The sequence below is a fragment of the Aotus nancymaae genome, unplaced genomic scaffold (assembly GCF_030222135.1).
Source record: "Aotus nancymaae isolate 86718 unplaced genomic scaffold, 86718_ANA_hifiasm-v0.15.2.pri h1tg000064l_1, whole genome shotgun sequence".
Classification (NCBI taxonomy): domain Eukaryota; kingdom Metazoa; phylum Chordata; class Mammalia; order Primates; family Aotidae; genus Aotus; species Aotus nancymaae.
In genome coordinates, this window is record NW_026988479.1 from 18,749,636 (window position 1) to 18,769,431 (window position 19,796).

Here is a 19,796-nt window from a genome sequence, read left to right on the forward strand (position 1 = left end):
ACATTACAGGCATGAGCCACTGCATCTGGCCTTTATTCTTTTAACTCTAACCAATGAAACTCTTGGTTTCACTGACCTTTGTATGGATTTGAGCCTCAATTTTGTTCAGTTCTTCTCTAGTTTTAGTTATTTCTTTTCTTCTATTAGCTTTGGAATTGGTTCAGTTTTTCTCTAGTTCCTGTAGGTATAATATTGGATTGTTAATCTAAAATCTAACTTCTTGATGAAGGCATTTAGTGCTATAAACTTTCCTCTTAGTACTGCTTTAGCTGCATCCCAAAGATTTTGGTTATGTCTCTGTTTTCATTAATTTTTTTTTGATGTAAGCCTTAATTTCATTGTTCACTCAAGAGTTATTTAAGAGCAAGTTGTTTAATATCCAGGTATTTGTGTAGTTTTGAGAGGTTATCTTGATATGGATTTCTATTTTTATTGCCCTGTTGTCTGAGAGTGTGCTTGGCATGACTTCATTTTTTTGTATGTGTGTATTTATTGAGACTTGCGTAATGACAGAGTATTTCATTGATCTTAGAATATGTTCTATGTGCAAATGAAAAGAATGTATATTCTGTGATTGTTGAGTGAAATATTAGGTAGATGTCTGTTAAGTCCAAGTGGTTAGTGAAATATTAGGTAGATGTCTATTAAGTCCAAGTGGTTGAGTGTCAAATTAAAGTCCTGAATTTCTTTGTTAGTTTACTGTCTCAATGTTCTAATGTTGTCAGTGGGATGTTGGATATTGAAGTCTCTTCTTATGATTGTATGGCTGTCTAGGTATTTTTGTAGTTATAAAAGAACTTGTTTTATGAATTTGATTGCTCCAATGTTGAGCGTGTATATACTTAGGATAGGTCTTTGTTCTTGTTGAATTGAACCATTTATCATTATGCAATGCTCCTCTTTGTCCTTCTTAATTGTTGTTCATTTAAAGTCTGTTTCGTATGATATAAGAGTAGTGACAGCTGGGTGCGGTGGCTCCTGCCTGTAATCCCAACACTTTGGGAGGCTGAGGCGGGTGGATCACAAGATCAAGAGATTGAGATCAGCCTGGCCAACATGGTGAAACTCCATCTCTACTAAAAATACAAAAATTAGCTGCACGTGGTGGTGTACACCTGAAGTCCCAGATACTCAGGAGGCTAAAGCAGAAGAATCACTCAAACCCAGAAGCTGAGATCGCACCACTGCACTCCAGCCTGGTGACACAGCAAGATTCCATCTCAAATAAAGAAAGAAAGAAAGAAAGAGAAAGAAAGAAAAAATAGTGACTACTTTTTTTTTTTTTTTTTTTTTGCTTTCTGTTTGCATGGTAGATCTTTCTCCATCCCACTACTTCAAGCCTATGGGTATCATTACATGTGAGATGGGTATCTTGTAGACAACAGACAGCTGGGTCTTATCATTTTTTTTTTGTTGTTGAGATGGAGTCTCACTTTATTGTCCAGGCTGGAGTGCAAAGGTGTGATCTCGGCTCACTGCAACCTCTGCCTTTTGGGTTCAAGCCATTTTCCTGCCTCATCCTCTTAAGTAGCTGGGATTACAGGCATGCACCACCCTGCCCAGCTAATTTTTGTATTTTTAATAGAGATGGGGTTTCACCATGTTGGGCAGGCTGGTCTCGAACACCTGACTTCAAGTGATCCACCTACCTTGGCCTCCCAAAGTGCTGGGATTACAGGCATGAGCCACTGTGCCCAGCCAGGTCTTATCTTTTTATCCAGCTTTCCACTCTATACCTTTTAAGTGGGGGCATTTAGACTGTTTACATTCATGGTTAGTTTTGATATGCAAGATTTTGCTTCTTTCATTATGTTGTTAGCTGGTTGTTTTATAGACTTGATTGGTATAGTTGCTTCATAGTGTCTGTGGGCTGTGTGCTTAAGTGTGTTTTTGTTTTAACAGGTGTCATTCTTTTGTTTCCATATTTAGCATTTCCTTAAGGACTTCTTGTAAAGCTGGTCTAGTTGTAATAAATTTCATTAGCATTTGCTTGGTCTGAGAAGGATTTTATTTCTCTTTCACTTGTGAAGCTTAGTTTGGCAGGATATGCAATCCTTGGTTGGAATTTCTTCTCTTTAAGGATGCTGAAAATAGGCCCTCAGTCTCTTCTGACTTGTAAATTTCCTGCTAAGAGGTCTGCTGTTAGCCTGACAAAGTTCCCTTTATAAATCATCTGACCCTTCTCTCTGGTTGCCTTTAATATTTTTTTCCTTGGCATTTACCTTGGTGAATCTGATGACTATGTGCCTTGGGGATCATCATCTTTAATAGGATCTCACAGGGGTTCTCTGGATTTATTGAATTTGCATATCATCCTCTCTAGTAAGATTGAGGACAAATTTGTGTATTATACCCTAAAATATATTTTCTAAGTTGCTTACTGTCTCTCCTTTTCTTTCAGGAATGCCAATGAGTCGCAGATTTGGTCCCTGTGTAATCCATGTTTCTTGGAGATTTTATTTATTCATTTATTTGAAAAAGGGTCTCACTTTGTCATCCAGGCTAAAGGGCATTAGTGCAATCATGCCCCACTGTAGCCTTGACTTTCCAGGCACCAGTGAACTTTCCACCTCAGCCTCCTGAGTAGCTGGCACCATAGGTGGGTACCAACATGCCTGGTTAACTTTTGTATTTTTGATAAAGATGGGGTTTCACCATGTTTCCCAGGCTGATCTTGGACTCCTGAACTCAAGCAATCCACCTGCATCGACCTCTCAAAGTGCTGGGATTACTGGTGTAAGCCACTGTGCCTTTACAATTTTATTTTTAAAAATTCTTTCTTCTTTATTTTTTTCTGAGTTGATTTGCAGAACTGGTCTATGAGCTCTGAGATTCTTTCCTCAGCTTGGCCTAATATGCTGTTAATGCTTCTGACTGAGTTATGAAATTCTTGTAGTGAGTTTAATTCCAGTTCATTTTGATTCTTTCTTAAGATGGCTATTTTGTCTTTCAGCTCCTGGATAGTTTTACTGGATTCCTTGGATTCAGTTTCAACTTTCTCCTTAATCTTGATGAGCTTCTTTGTCATCCAGATTCTGAATTCCATGTCCATCATTTTCAGTCATTTCATTTTGGCTAAGTACCATTGCTGGGGAGCTAGTGGGCTCATTTGGAGGTAAAAGGGTGCTTTGGATTTTATAGTTACCAGAATTCTCACACTGGTTCTTTCTCATCTGTGTGGGTTGATGTTCCTTTAACCTTTGAAGGTGCTGTCCTTTGGATGAGGCTTTTAGCTTTTACATTCTTCACATTTTTTTCTCTAGCACACCATTGCTGGTTTGAAGCTTTTAAATTCTTTAATGTCTTTGAAGGTTTGACTGTGGTATAATTTGGGTTTAGTCGACTGGCTTCATTTCTAGATGCTTTCAGAAAAGTGCAAGTCTCAGCTAGGCACTCTTGGGCTGCCTGCTTTAACTCTGGTAGAGACTGGGACTGGGTCTGTAGCTTTGTTCTCTGGTTTTTCTATGTCAAACACGGCTGAGTGCTCTATCAGGGGCTGCTGGCAAAAGCACTCTGATAGGGCAGCAGTGGGGCCACAGGGAAAAGTGCTCCACTGGGCCTGCAAGAATCGTGGGTGAAAGTGCTCTGGCATGGTGGTGTAGTGAGGGGCTCTGAAGTTTCAGCGAGCCATTGACCTATATGTTGTAGCAGCTCCTGCACCTTCCCCTAACCTCTACGTTTTGTTGAAGGGGAGGTTATACTACTACTCAGTCCATCAGGCATCTCCTTAATCCAAAAGACTAGGTGATACTGCAGTTTGATTGTGATGCAGTCTAAGAATGCAGTCTAAGTTTTCAAATCGATGACACTTTGTTTTGAGTAATTTAGAAAATGCTTGATAAGACTCCAAACTCTAGCTTGTGGAGTTTATTTGATATAGTTTTCTATAAAATGTCATTAAGGCTCTCTTTCTCTTTCTGTTGGCCCTTGGTCACCAACCAGAAAAAGACACCCAGAATTGGGATGAAAGGTAGACCTTAGTTCTATTAGAGAAAATGTAAAAGCGTTTTCCCTAAACAAGGGAATTCCTGGACCATAATTTGATTACTGGGCACAGCAAATCTGAATAACTTGCAAACTTATAAACAGTTCTGCCATTCAATTATACAGCCTCAGACATCGAGAAAAGCACTTAAATAAACAAGTCTCATGTGCCTGAAACTAGTGAAACTTTCTAAAGGAAAAAAAAGTAAATATATATGTATTGTAATATGAAACAAAAGGAATATGGGGCTAAAATAAATTGAAAGGGCTCTCAGATATTTAAAACCAATAAAAAGATTATATTTTGGAAAGATCTTAAAAGTATCATTGGAGAACGCAGCACTGGCATATTCTGTCCTTTTTTCTCCCAGAACTTTTTTCTTCTTAAAACTCACAGCTAAAAAGAAGTCTCTATCTGGGCTATGAGGAACACTACTCATTTCTCCTCGACCTGATTAGCCAGAAAGTCTTTCGAATGATTAGTTTTCATAGAAAGAAAGGCCTCCAAATTAATGGCTACACTGTTTATGCCTCCAAGAGACACGTTAAAGAAATTTCAGCAATGCTCAAAGGAATGATGATCTTCTGAAAAGATTTAGTTTAATAGATTTTTAAAAATAAAAAGGAAGGTTTTAGAAACTTGCAAAAAGTATGTTTAAAATTCTACTTACAAGTTCGGCTGCCTAGAGAGTTCGAGTGCTAAGGGCTTTGTTGATTGTTAGCATAAACAGCTGACCTAAGATTTTGGAATCCTTGGACCCACCAGTGGAAATTTTGGTAGAACTGCAATTCTGGCTCATATGTAGGGCCCGTTTACCATGCTGGCTTCCTTTAATAAGAAATGCTGTCCCTCACCACTTCCCCCAACTGTCCTTCCTGGATGGTTTATCCTCCCTTGCCTCTGCTTTTGGAACCACACTAAAAATTCAAGAGGAAAGGTTTCTACAAATATTTTTCTGTTTGGTTGGCACAGAAGGGATGGGAATTTGCACAGAGCTTTTTTTGGGCAAGTTTCTCTTAATTCTCTGCCAATGAAGTTCTAATGCTGTGTCTCAGATGAAGAAAGGTAACAACAGATTAGACAATGATTCACTCCATCTTACGTTTACTCTAAAGAACTGCAATATGTTTTTGCAGCAGGGGAAGGTCCACATTAGAAGTAAGCTTACTTTCATTATTGAAATTTACCTTGTTGAAATTGGCCAATATAATGATGCAATGGCTATTCATGATAGCAGCACACACAAAATTACAGCTCACTGAGGACTAATAACGATCAATGTTCAAGGATGAGAAATACAATAACGTTTGTCTCTATTCTTGTCGAAGTTTGATGATCGTTGTTTATGCCATGGCAAATGAGGTTTCATTAGATATTAACATAGTTTCCATTATTTAAATTGGTCCTAAATGCCCATTTTTCTCAATATCATCTCATATCCTAAACTTTCTTATGTATGTCTGAACCTGGCGGTCATACTCCCTCTTAAATCCCTCTTTGTAAATGCTTTGATCTGGATCAGCACAAAAAAGAAGTGTCAGTCTCAAATCACACCTTATTTCAATGAGGTCCAATTATGGTAACAGAGGTGGTCAAAACCAATAATTTTTGGAATATTAAATCAGTAAAGGCAGAGATCAAACTGATCATCTAAGGCTTGGTATCCAGCCTTTGGAGCCTTCCATAACCCCTGTATTACTGAGCCCAGACCTGCTGTTGGCAGGTCAGCACAATCATGATTGCTTCACACAACTGCAAACTGGATGATCAAGCACCGTGTAGAGTAACGGGGCTCTGTAGTCATCACCGATAAAACCCAGAACCATAACACTGATCATGTGTTCCATATGAATTGCCATGGTTGTATAGCCAATTTTTCCCCTGTCCCAAAGTATGGTACTAGTTACTCACAGCAAATTGGTAGTATTTGTAAAATCAATGCTTTGACTATGTGACATTAAAATTCATGAGGACCTGACAACTTCCAAACACAACAAAATATTTGGACACTTGTCACCTGAGTCCTGTACCAGCTACACAAACTTGGCTGAGCTGTTGTCATATTCCACTAGACTCTACCTAAGGTCATCTCCACTCTTGGCTCACTTAGTTAGCTTTGGAATTTGCTCTCCCCTTTATCCAATGCTTCCTTTTCGTTGTTACATTATATTGCTCAGGTCTTTTAAAGTCTCAAGAACAAGCTCTTGCATGAAGCCTTCCTGAAGTCACTGGTTCCATTTATTTTTTTCCAGGTCAAAAAGAATAGCTTCTGATTCACTTTCCTGAGCAATGCACTATTAAAAATTCTTTGATTATATAATATTTCCTGTTGCAGAATATCTCTTGTTATATTGAAAGTTGTTGAAAACTGCCCTTAATAGATAATTAAGCTGTCTGGTGGTATATCAAGCTGAGTTGGGGAGCAAAAGTAGTGGGTTGTGTAAACCCCTTTCTACCAGGAAGTTTCCCTGGTGAAAAGAGTATTATTTTTTCAAGACTGAGTTTCATTCTTGTTGTCCAGGCAGAGTGCAATGGCACGATCTCAGCTCATTGCAACCTCTGTCTCCCAGGTTCAAGGGATTCTCGTGTATCAGCCTCTCAAGTAGCTGGGATTACACATGTGTGCCACCACGCCTGGCTAATTTTTGTATTAGTAGAGACAGGGTTTCACCATGTTGGCCAGGCTGGTCTCAAACTCCTGACCTCAGGTGATCCACCTGCCTCGGCCTCCCAAAGCACTGGGATTACAGATGTGAGCCACCATGCCCAGCCTAGAAAGAGTATTTTTTAAAAAACCACTGGCATTGTTTAGAATTGCTGGTGCATGGTAATAATAAGCAGACTAACTTTCAGTTGGGCTTATTATCATTTTTAAGTTATTTTTATTATTTTTTGAGATGGAGTTTCACTCTTGTTGCCCAGGCTGGAGTGCAATGGCATGATCTCAGTTCACTGCAACCACCGCCTCCCAGGTTCAAGTGATTCTCCTGCCTCAGCCTCCCAAGTAGCTGGGATTACAGGCATGTGCCACCATGCCCACCTAATTCTGTATTTTTAGTAGCGACGGGGTTTCTCCATGTTGGTCAGGCTGGTCTCGAACTCCCGACCTCAGTTGATCCACCCGCCTTGGCCTCCCAACGTGCTGGGATTACAGGCATGAGCCACCACACCCGGCCCCATTTTTAAGTTATCTACAGACAATGAACCCCTTTATACCTTGGCAGACTGCTCTCACTTCAACACCATCCCCCTTGTATATCACTGTTCAAAGCAACCCCTAAATGATCAAATTATATATGGGAACAAAGAACTCCTGAAAGATCCTCCTTACGGAAGTACGTATTTCACCTGGGATAGTCAAAGTTTTCAAAGACTATAGGGAAAGGAGCCGCACACTCTGTGTACATAAGTAATTATTCTCATGTGCCCTTAAGATTGCAAAAGACACTTGCATTGGCTTTTGTGTCCTAGCACTGTCCTTCTGTTAATACAAATGAATTAAAGAAATTAACCAATTTTCTTCTCGTCTATATAATCTCACATTTCTTAATTTGTTGGATTTGTCTGCACTATAGAAGCAAAACTCATAACAATTAACAACAAATAATCAGGCCAAATGAAAATATTATGTTTTCTTTCCCTGAGGACTTTGAGACCTGAAGTTCCCGATATACAAGGTCATGTCTGATAGTGCACCTTCTTACCTCAAACACTTTTGCTATTTTTTCAGTGTCTTTCTTCCCAGTGTAGTAGTTTGGGAAGCGTAGGAGGCATGGAAGTGTGTGTGGAGTTGGATGCATGGAAGGGTTTTAGGGTCAGGGTGAAATGACACGTCCTACCAGTGCCCATACCCTACATTACTCATTGGCAGAATTCAGCCACATGCCACACCCAGCAGCAGAGGATGCTGCAAAATGTAAACCCAGGAAGAAGAAGAGACGAACACTGATGACCAGTTACTGGTCTCTACTACACCACATTAGTGAGAGGAAGGGCATACTCAATCTTGTCACTGCCAAAAATCCTGTGCTCAGTGCCTCACGCATTGTTGAGTCTTAGAAAACACCTGTCAACTAGGTGTGTGCTAAGTATTCTGTGAATGATAAAGAAAGAGTGGGCCTGCAATAATCTTCAAACACTTTAATCAAGTCTTACTTCAAATTGGCCAATCTGCTAAAAAACCAAGAGGAGACTCAGCAGATCCCATGAATGTTGACGAAGTTTGATCATTTTGTTGAGAATTATAAAATCAAGAACAATTTATAACAATTCACTAAAAAATGATTGCAGTGCTTGTTGACTTTCTTAGTAATCAGTTTATGCACACATACATTTGATTACATAAGCTATTTGCATGTTTATATAGAAAGAAAAAATAAACAGTATTATGTGGTTTGCAGAGACAAGAGAGAGGACATGTAAATATGTGCAGGGAACAGACAGAGCTTAAATTCAAGATCTCAGTATAAGGCACCCTGGAATAAATGGGAGAAAATATTCCCTGTGTTCTGAGTTTCCTTTACTATTGCATGTCATCTGGAAAGCCTAGCAACCAGTTTATAAGCCCTCACAAATCAATCACTGCTAGGCAGTAGCCCACTTTGTGTCCTAATTCTAAGCATTTTTTCTTGTCTCAGGAATACTGATGTAGATTAACCACGTCTACACTGTGGATGTGGTTGATTCTTTCAGGTACCACATGAGAACAATGATGAGTAATGGGAAACATTTTTAAGATCACAAGAGAACAACTGTATATTAACAAGAAAAAAATGTATTCATCTCAAAATAACAGGCATTAACAAACCTGCACACTGCAGAGATGGATTGTTCCTAAGTGCAAAGAAACTGATGAAACGATTCCCACTGCTATGCTCAGAGAAATAAGTGACAGGTCCCTTTTATTTAGGAGTGTCTTGGCTTTTTCCCTGATGATGGACTGATGATGTTATATAAAGAGTTACATAGTGAAGTCATGCTATATCAAATTACTGCTTACATAGGATGTTTCTGAACCATTTAACCTGATACTACAGAATAAAACACATGTAATCAACAAGCACTAAAAACGAATGAATACATAACAATAATGACCCTTCACTTACCTGAAGAACGTGCATGAATTCTACTCAATGACAGTTTCAGTCGATTGTATCTCTTTGATTTTGGCATCCAGATCATCAAAGCCCTACTGATTACTTAGGGTACCCATTATACTTGGAAATGAATGACTTAAATACCCAGAAATATGTGGAACATGGCATAATAATGTCAAGATTGCAACACTGCTCAGACCCATGACCTATCCAGTGGCTCCAATTAACAATATTAAACCAGTGATTTTCAAACTTTAGGAGGCATCAGAATCACCTGGATGGTTTATTAAAACACACATTGCTGGATGCCAGTCACAAGCTTCCGATTCAGTAGATATTAGAGGTACAGTCTGAGAATTTGCATTTCTAACAACTTCACAGGTGGTGCTGATGCTGTTGACCCAGGGGTCACACTTTGAGAACGAATGCATTAAATTAATAATCAAACATCTGATTGAGGAACCACCATATGCCTGGAAATACAGAATAACTGAATTTTCCCATTAAAGGGTTGGAGATATCACCCAAACCATGCATTTTCATAATGAGAGCTATCATATCTACTTTTATTTAAAAATCTTGCCCCCCCGCACCAATAGAGCAAAATGAACAAAACAAATGATTCAACCCCCCTTCCCATTACCTTGCATCAGAGCCTTCTTGGAAGCTTTACCAAAATAACTCTACGTCTTCTTCAGAATCTTTTTTCAGCCTCATTTCATTTAGGGAAAAGAATGCAGGTTCCTCTTTGGCACTGTGTCCTCAGCTAGTCTGTGGGAAGCTCAGCAACTTGCCACTTGTTCCCGGTTTAAGTAACAGGAATGAGATCATCGACATTTTCTATTGGGTCTCCTCAATCTCCTCCTGATTTTGGTCTAATACCGGCATGCGATGGACATGTTGAACGCCAATGGCTAACAAACTCTAAAACTTTTGGCTATGTGCTGGAAGGGCTCCGAGAGACAGACTATCCTGGGTTAAATTCAGCCACAGATGTGTTTTCTTTGGCTGATACTGTTTCAGGAAGAACTGCGCCTTGAATTGCTTCAGGAGGCGCATGCGCTCAGCGGCTTGTACTTCCTCCCGATTTGCCGCTGAGTTGAGTTCACCCATTTACGTTACCTGCCTGGCCCTCTAGGTCATTGCAGTTGAAGTACCTGAAAAACCCTCTGCTTTAACAAATGAGGAAACTAGGCTTTGAAGAAATTAAGTAACTCTCACAGAGTCATGCTGATAGCTAGTGGCCGAAAAGGACTACAACTAATAGCTCAAGATCCTCTCTCTCTTTTTGCTGCTTTCTCAACCTCTGCGGCCTCTAATGGTGTCAGCACAGACTTTAGACGAGAACTCAATCAATATCAGCATCACCTGCCTCACTCTGTATTACCCTAAGGGTATGCATATCACAGTCACCTGCCTCAGTCTCTCAGCTGTGCTCCATACCTTTCTCAACATAGTACCTTCCTCCGGAGTGCTTTGAAACATGTTGAGACATGACTTCACACTTTTGGGTTTGTAGAGGAGAAGAATATTATGTAAATAAGTCCAAGGTAAAAGAAACAACTTGAGCTCTGGCTTTGGAGTCGCTGACAGAAATAGTATAGATTTTCACAAAGGGATCCTTTAAGAACAAAGCCAACAAAAAACAAACAAAACAAAACCAAACAAAATTAGACTTCAAATAAAAGGCCGATGCCACAATCTGGATTTGAGATATAGTAAAGTCAAGAGAGAGAAAGTTCCTCCTTGGCCCTCCTTAACTTGGCTGTTTGTGCTCCTCTCCAAATTCCTTTTGTCATCATTAGATGGAGAACATTCACCTGCTCCAATCTGACATTCTTGTTTCAGTGGTCAAGCAAAGCACAGAGCAGGAGAACTAAAAGCAGCGGCTCTCAAAATTAAGCATACATAGCTATTGCCTGGGCACTCACTGATGATGCAGCATCTTTGAACCCAACTGCAGAGATTTCTGGTAGGCCTGAAATCTATATAGTTAGTTAGCACTCACAAGTGTTTTCCATACTAGTGATGCCTAGCACACGCACTTGGTGAAATGCCTTGTGCTTTTCAAACTTCAGTGTGTTTACAAATCTCTGTCAAAATTCAGCCTCGTTAAATAGGTCTGAGGCGGGGGTCTGAGGTTGGGCGTTCCTCAAAAATTCCTGTAAGGTGCTGGTCCAGAAATTGTCCTTTGAGTAGAAAGAGTTTAGAACTGATGTGGTAGGGAGTTGTTGTATTTCCTAGGTTTAAAATTGAGCTCTCCACTTTTCTGTTTGTCAGTTTGGAAAAGCAGCTTAACTTCTCTGTGCCTCAATTCTCTCATTCTCAAATGGGACACATTTACATAGGAATAGGAAGCAGAGAATACTAAGTTCTTCTTTTTTTTTTTTTCCAGACAGAGTTCCACTCTTGTTGCCCAGGCTGGAGTGCATTGGTGCAATCTCAGCTCACTGCAACCTCCGCCTCCTGGGTTCATGCGATTCTCCTACCTCAGCCTCCCAAGTAGCTGGATTACAGGCATGCACCACCACACCTAGCTAATTTTGTATTTTTAGTAGAGATGGGGTTCCACCACGTTGTCCGGGCTGGTCTTGAACTCCTGACCTCAGGTGGTCCACCTGCTGCCTTGGTGTCCCAAAGTGCTGGGATTAGAAGTGTGAGCTACTGTGACTAGTCAATACCAAGTTCTTGAACTGCATCCCACGCTAACAGATTGTGGACTCCTTAAAGAGGCACCATATCTTCCTGAAAAACAAAACTTTGTAATTTTCCATTTTAAATATCTACAAAAACAGGCTCCTAATCCACTTCTCTTTCACCACCACCAAGAATATTTTCCCTCAGAAATCAATAAAATCGCCTCAATTCTAGGTTGGCCAGCTAAGAGAAATCTAACTAGCAGCTCATCAGCCACCACAGAGAAGGGTGGTGAACTGGTGGGCAGAGGTTAGGATATTTCCCTTCTTGGCTGTACTTGTTGTAACACTGAGTCAATGCACCTGCCTCCTTCTGCCTCAGTCTGTAGGACAGTGGCTGTGACAGCTAAGTCACCGCCAAGTTACATCTTATATCCTCATTTTATTCAATAATTCCCACATCTTAGTCTACTGAAGACTCTTTAGGGAAAAATTTTAAACTTGTAGACAACCAGACCACACTTCACAAGGTGCACATTTGGCAGGTTGGTTATGAGCACTCAACATCTCAATTTTAAAAAAACCTGGCCCTCATTCTGAAACAGGTGCTCCATTCTCTGAGAAATAAAGCTTTCTGAAAAGTTTGGGCCAGGTGCAGTGGCTCACGTCTGTAATGCCAGCACTTTGGGAGGCCAAGGCAGGTGGATTACTTAAGGTCAGGAGTTCAAGACCAGCCTGGCCAACATGGTGAAACCCTGTCTTTACTAAAAATACAAAAATTAGCCAGGTGTGGTGGTACACGTTTGTAATCCCAGCTACTTGGGAGGCTGAGGCAAGTGGATCACTTAAGGTCAAGAGGTTGAGACCAGCCTGGCCAACATGGCAAAACCCCATCTCTACTAAAAATACAAAAATTAGCCGGGTGTGGTGGCACATGCCTGTAACTCCAGCTTCTTGGGAGGCTGAGGCAAGAGAATCGCTTGAACCCAGGAGGTGGAGGTTGCAGTGAACCGAGATTGTGCCACTGTACTTCAGCCTGGGTGACAGAGCGAGGCTCCGTCTCAAGAAAAAAAAGTTTGAAAAGAAGGATGCTTAGATACCATGCTAGTTTAACAGCAATAACTTCCCTGGTATATTCTACAGATCTCTATCGTTTGTATAAAGCAATTAAATCATACGCTTTTGAATGACCCTAGTGAAGGCTACCATTTGCTGAGTAAGCATTTATCACACACTAAGCCCTCATGTTTATTAGCCTTTACAAAGCCCTGCTATTACCATTATTATCCCCACAGAGTAGAATGAAGTCATGTCATGGCTCAGAGAGCACCTTGCCTGGAGTTTCAATGCGAGTTAGTGTCAAAGGCCTCCATCTGTCTAACTCCTAGTCTGACAGAGTTTTCTACTGTGCTCTAAAGCAGAGCTTCTTTTTTTTTTTTGGAGATGGAGTTTCGCTGTTGTTACCCAGGCTGGAGTGCAAGGGTGCGATCTCGGCTCACCGCAACCTCTGCCTCCTGGGTTCAAGCAATTCTCCTGCCTCAGCCGCTCGAGTAGCTGGGACTACAGGCATGCGCCACCATGCCCAGCTAATTTTTGTATTTTTAGTAGAGACGGGGTTTCACCATGTTGACCAGGATGGTCTTGATCTCTTGACCTCATGATCCACCCGCCTTGGCCTCTCAAAGTGCTGGGATTATAGGCAAGAGCCACCGTGACCGGCCTAAAGCAGACCTTCTTTAACTGCAGCGTTCACCAGAATTGCTGGAGGGCTTGTTAAAACTGATTACTGTGTCCCATCGTCAAAGTTTCTGGTCAGCAGGTCTGGGGCAAAGCCTGAGAATTTGCATTTCTAACACATTCCCAGTGAAAGCTTAATGCAGTTTGAGCACCAGGGCACTAGAGTTAGCTGTTGGGTCCTTTCCTCCGGGGAGTTGGACCTCTCTTTAGCAGTCTTCACTACTCACACAGGGCTATTTAGAAAAGCTTTCTTTTTCCTTCAAGTGTTGCTTAGACAATAAGTACATGACAAACGGCCAATGAAGTTGCCATTAAGTCAGTTCTTAAATGCGTTCAGTTGTTACTTTTGTGGGGTCTGAAGTTGTCATAAGCCACCCTCCTCAAGCGGGAAGAACGATTCTCCCTTTGTGGTGGCTCTTTCTAGAACTTCTTTTGTTCTGTCTTTTCTTTCTCCGCTTAAAGAATGTTGAACTGTTGTACTTTGCCTCTATTCCAACTAAGCAATGGTTAGCAAAATAGCACCCAATAGGTTCCATCCAAGCAGGTGCTACAGAAACATAATAATCTAACCTCTATGGCTTCTTCCTCAGTTTAGTGAAAAGACCCCAGCTGGGGTCTGGATTGGTCTTCCCTTTATGTCAGTGCCCCTGTGGTTGTCTCACGGGGCTTCCAGGGTTTACTCTCACCAAGGGCGTCTGCATCTACCCTGGGCACAAGCACCGACTGTTTAGTAAGAAGGATCTATTTCAGCTTGCAGCTCTTTTTTGTTCTCCTCAATAAATTGCAACTGTGGTCCGCCAAGTTATTTCCACAGCAAGTGGAAAGAACACCAGACAGAGTTAAGCAGGCAGAATGACCCTGTGAAGTTTTGAAAGGGTGGGATGTGTTCGTCTCCTGGTACATTCTACAGACCTCTCTCCCCAGCAGTAAAGCTGTGTCTGTGAGGCCCCTTTTTTGCAGGATTCAACCTGTAATTTGATTTTATGGATCTCGTAATAACGGCTCAAATGACCTCTGGATGAGTCTTCTTCAAATCAGAGTTCATAAACCAGAAGCATTAAAAAAAAAAATTCTTGGCTGGGCGTGATGGCTCACCCCTGTAATCTCAGCACTTTGGGAGGCTGAGGCAGGCGGATCACGAGGTCAGGAGTTTAAGACCAACCTGGCTAATATAGTGAAACCCTGTCTCTACTAAAAATACAAAAATTAGCTGGACGTGGGGACTCGCACCTGTAGTTCCAGCTACTTGGGAGGCTGAGGCAGGAGAATAGCTTGAACCCAGGAGGCAGAGGTTGCAGTGAGCAGAGACTGTGCCATTGCACTCCAGCCTGGGTGACACAGAGTGAGACTCTGTCTCTAAATAAATAAATAAATCATTGACCTCTTGGAAAGCCTTCTACCATTCCTTTGAGAAAGGGAAATGGAATCAGGGAGTACAAGACCTTGACGCAAAACCCATTACACCATTTACCTAAAGCAGTGTGACTTGACTTCCCTGAAGTCAGGGTTCCCCATTGTCAAACAAACAGATATATTCACATCATTGCACTGGATGGAACAGAATGAGAGGACGAAATGGAGTAACCCAGATGAAAGTGCTTGAAATGTTTAGAACTTCAGAAAATATTAGTAGAATCTAATCCCCATTAAACACCTAACTTCATCTCTCTAATCTTTTTCTCTGGGGAAAAGCAATATTTGAACTGGTAACAACATCAGACTCAGGATTCAGCAAAGTTCAAAGTGCACATCAGGGGAAGCAATGGAGCATGTAGGCTAATAATGTTGACAGGAGTGCTTGTCCTTGCTCTGCCACTCTCTAGTGGTGTGACTTGGGGAGGTTTCTCGAAGCCCCCAGGTAGTTCAGGGTAGTTTTTAAAAGTACCCTTTTTTTTTAATAGAGTTGTTGTGAGCATGAAATATGTATGGAGTTCTTAGCATAGTAATACATAGTGCACACTCAGTAAATGTGGTTATTTTCACTGATAACTAACACTCTGTAAACTTAACGAACGTTAAGGAGCCTTTTCCCACAAATGTGCATATATATATGTACACACAGTCATGCACTGCTGAACAATGGGAATACATTCTGAGAAATGCCTTATTAGGAAATTTAATCATCACGTAATCATCACAGAGTGCATTCCATGGTGTAGCCCAGTGCACACCTAGGCTGTATGGTATAGCCTATTGCTCCTAGGCTACAAATCTGTACAGCATGTAACTGTATTGAATTCTGTAGGTAATGGTGACACAATGGTAAGTAAATACTTGTGCATCTAAACGGAGAAAAGGTACAATAAAGATACAGTATAAAAGATAATGCTACATCAGGATAGGGCAGTTGCCATGAATAGAGTTTATAAGACTGGAAGTTGCTCTGGGTGAGTCAGTGAGTGAGTGCTGAGTGAATGTGAAGGCCTAGGACCTTAGTATACACTACTGTAGACTTCATGAACAATGTACACTTAGGCTATACTAGATTTTAAAAAGTGTTCTTCAATAATAAATTAACTTTAGCTAACTGTAACTTTTTTACTTGACAAAGTTGTTAAGTTTTAAAACTCTTTGACTCTTTTGTAACAACACAGCTTAAAAGCAAATACACTGTGGCTGGGTGCGGTGGCACATGCCTGTAAGCCCTGCACTTTGGGAGGCTGAGGTGGGCAGAGTACGAGGTCAGGAGATCGAGCCCATCCTGGCCAACATGGTGAGACCCTGTCTCTACTAAAAATACAAAAATTATCTGGGCATGGTGGCATGCACCTGTAGTCCCAGCTACTAGGAAGGCTGAGGCAGGAGAATCGCCCTGGGAGGTGGAGGTTGCAGTGAGCCAAGATGGTGTCACTGCAATCCAGCCTGGAGACAGAGCGAGACTCCGTCTCAAAAAAAGAAAAAAAAACAACATTGTACAGCTGTACAACAATATTTCTTTATCCTTATTCTATAAAGTTTTTTTCTAAACATTTACTTTTTATTTTTTTACTTTTTAAACTTCTTTTTTTGTTGTTAAAAACCAAGACAGAATCACCCACATTAGCCTAGACCTACACAGGGTCAGGATCAGCAGGGTCAGGATCCACTGCCTCCACATCTTTTCCCACTGGAAGGTCTTCAGGGGCAATAACATTCATGGAACTGCCGTCTCCTATGATAACAATGCCTTCTTCTGGAATACCTCCCGAAGGACCTGCCTGAGACTTTCACAGCTAAGTTTATTTTTAATAAGTAGAAGTAAGACACTCTAAAATAATAGGTATACTATATCAAATGCACAACCAGTACCATAGCCATTTATTATCATCAAGTATCATGTACCGTACCTAATTGTGTGTGCTATTCTTCTGTATGGCTGGCAGTGCAGTAGGTTTGTTTACACCGGCATCACCACGAGCATGTGAGTAATGCATCGCGCTATGATGCTGCCGGGTGAAAGGAATTTTTCAGCTCCATTGTAATCTTATGTGGTCTGTTGACCAAAACATGATGCAGAGCTTGACTGTATTTTCACAACATTTTGCCTACAATTTTAGGGAGTTCATGGATTTCCTCGTTGCCTGTCTATGGCACTTGGGCCCCTGGGCCTCATGGATGACATTATTGATCCATCATCAGGTGAGTTAGGCTTTGCAGTGAATTAAAAAAATTTTTTTCTTTTATCCTCAGATGTTAAATTTATGGACTTTCAAATGTGCTGTTATTACTAATTGAACGTGAAAACCCAATGCAGCCTAGAAGCTTTCTGGCCCTTGTAAGTCTGTTCAAACCCAGCCTGAATCATAGTTCCATGGCTTGTGACATACAAAACTTTTCTAGGAGTCCCTGTGGCCTTGCCTTCATCTTCCTCTGTGGTTCTTCTCTGGTCTCTGCGGGCCCTTTGCATAAGTTTCTATTGTGCTATGTGACACCCTGTACACAGAACTCAGCTCCTTTACTGGTTTTCACAAGACATCTGATTGAACATTTGGTGCTTTTGGTGAAGAGTCTCATTGTGGAGTGAAGTGTTTCACCAACTTGATCACTCCATCCCACCTTTCTTCTTCCATTCTGGTACATCAAAAGAATTTTTCTCTTCATATCGAGTCTCCAGCCATATCTAGGCCCAGCAGGATATCACTTTCTGTCCCATCCATTCAACAGGAGTTTTTTTCCTTCATTTTTTTCTCTTTCTTTCCTATTAGAAATTCAATGGAAATTTTTTCTCCCTCCCTCCCATTTTTTACGAATTAATATTATTTGGGACTATGGATCTAGCGCCTGGGGCAGTACCTATCATGTAACAGATGTTTACTAATTGAATAAAAGAGGAAGAAAGGAAGAGAGAGAGGAAGGTAAGAATATAAGAAAAGAGGAAGGAAGGAAATAAATCCCTAACCTTGCCTTGGATCCAGATTGCGATTGAATTAACAGCTCAGAGATTGTTAAAGTAGCTCTCCTCCTACTTCTTACTGCTGAGGAGGGTTTTTTTTTAAATCCTTTTTTCTTTCATTCCCAGTATCTCAGCAATTTCCCCAAGCCAATTTCTAGCTCTTAAAATAGATTCACACTGTGGTTCTTCCTTTTGTGTGTGTGTGTGAAGTAAGAGAAGTTCACAACTCACTTCATAATCCCCTCACAGATAATTAATTAACTCAGGGGGCAGCCTTAAGAAGCCAGAAGCATGTTGGCTTTAATTTCCCTTTCTGAGATTCTCTTCCCTCTATTAACTTCACCTTTCCTCAGTCAGGGCAAAAATTAATTTGTGTCCCTCCCATCTTTGGAGGTAATTGGTCCCTTCAACAGCTTTTTCTTAGAATGGTCATTTCCTCACGTCCTGTAAACTGTAATCCTCCTCATGTGGCTTTTCCCTTTTTAGAGAAAATTTACTGGAATTTGGGAATGAGTTTGCTTTGCTTTAAGATAGAAATGTAAGTGTGGGCCTCTTTTTTTGTTTGAGGCATCTCTTCATGGCATTCTGAGAGAGATCGGAGTTGATCCTTAGAGACTGGATCTCCCCATGTGGTATTAGGGGTGGCGCAGATTGAGGAAGCGTGGGGAATTAAACAGAGAAAAAGGAAGGAGAAGGTTAGAAGAAACCAGTGGCAACTTTCTGTTTTTCAGGCGAATGGAGCTTGGTTTCCAGCTTCATACAATTATATTCTCTGCATTAGCTTCAGAGTAGTACAAGAAAATGAAGGAAGGGTCTTTCCCTTGTAAAATTGAATTAACGTATTCAGACAGGTAAAACTGAACTGAATGACTAAACTGTTAAGCCTGTAATTTAACCACATGTGCAAGATTTACATCTGCACGCAGTTTGTGTGCTGGGTAAGAGGGACGCTACCTTCATTTCTTTATCTCAGTACTTAGCCTGATGCCTATCGCATGGTTAGAAGTCAAAACTCTTCTTTGAGTTGACTGAAACCGGCTAACTGGTTGCTTAAAAATATATAGAGCTGAGGGTACCACAGTGGGGGACTACTTTAAAGAAGTAAAAATAAAAGGTTTCCTCCCAAAGTTGAAATATTTGAAAGACAATCTCAAAAACCCTTGGAAGATGTTGGTGGGAAGATGCCTGGTTTAATTTCTATTTATTTCAAGCTCTATGCTAAACGATAAAGGCTAAGTGCAAAGAAGACTCAGTCCTTGACTCCAAGGACACCATAGTCTGGAAGGGTAGGAAGAGAAGTAACTAGATAATTTAAAATATATGAGGCCGGGCAGCTCAGCTGCAGTTCAGCACTTCAGCTACACAGTTTCACTTTCAGAAAGAACGTATTAGGATTTGGGAATAAGCCTGCATTGGTTCATAATAGAAATGTAAATGTGAGGTTCTTTCTCTCTTCGGGAGACTTCTCATGGGATTCTGAGAGAGACCAGGATTGTTCCTTACAGACTGGATGACTGTGGTTCCCACTGAGTCACCCAAGTGGTTTTGCATGTGCAACAATATGAAGGCATTTAATCTTTCTGGGACTCCCCCAGGGGTAAGCAGTCCACTGTACATAGTTGGACAGATATTCTAATGAGACACTTGGGGATGGAGAAGGTCAGACTTTCAAAGGACATGTGCAGTCACATTAGATGATCACCGAATGGCCTGCTAAAAAGCATAGTCCCATTTCTCTGTGGAACCTCCTTTTTGCTGTAGGGAAAGGGCAAGTTCATAGGCAGTTAAATCACATAGAACATTAAGGGAGAGGTGAATGGCTGCCCCCAAGGCCTCTTTTCCCTTCCCAGTTTCCATGCAGTTTCCTGTCTCTCTATTGAATAAATGTTGAACAAATATTTAGAGAATCTTTATTTAACTGCATCCTGGTTACCAGTTCTGTGGCACTCACATGTGTCCCAATCCCATCA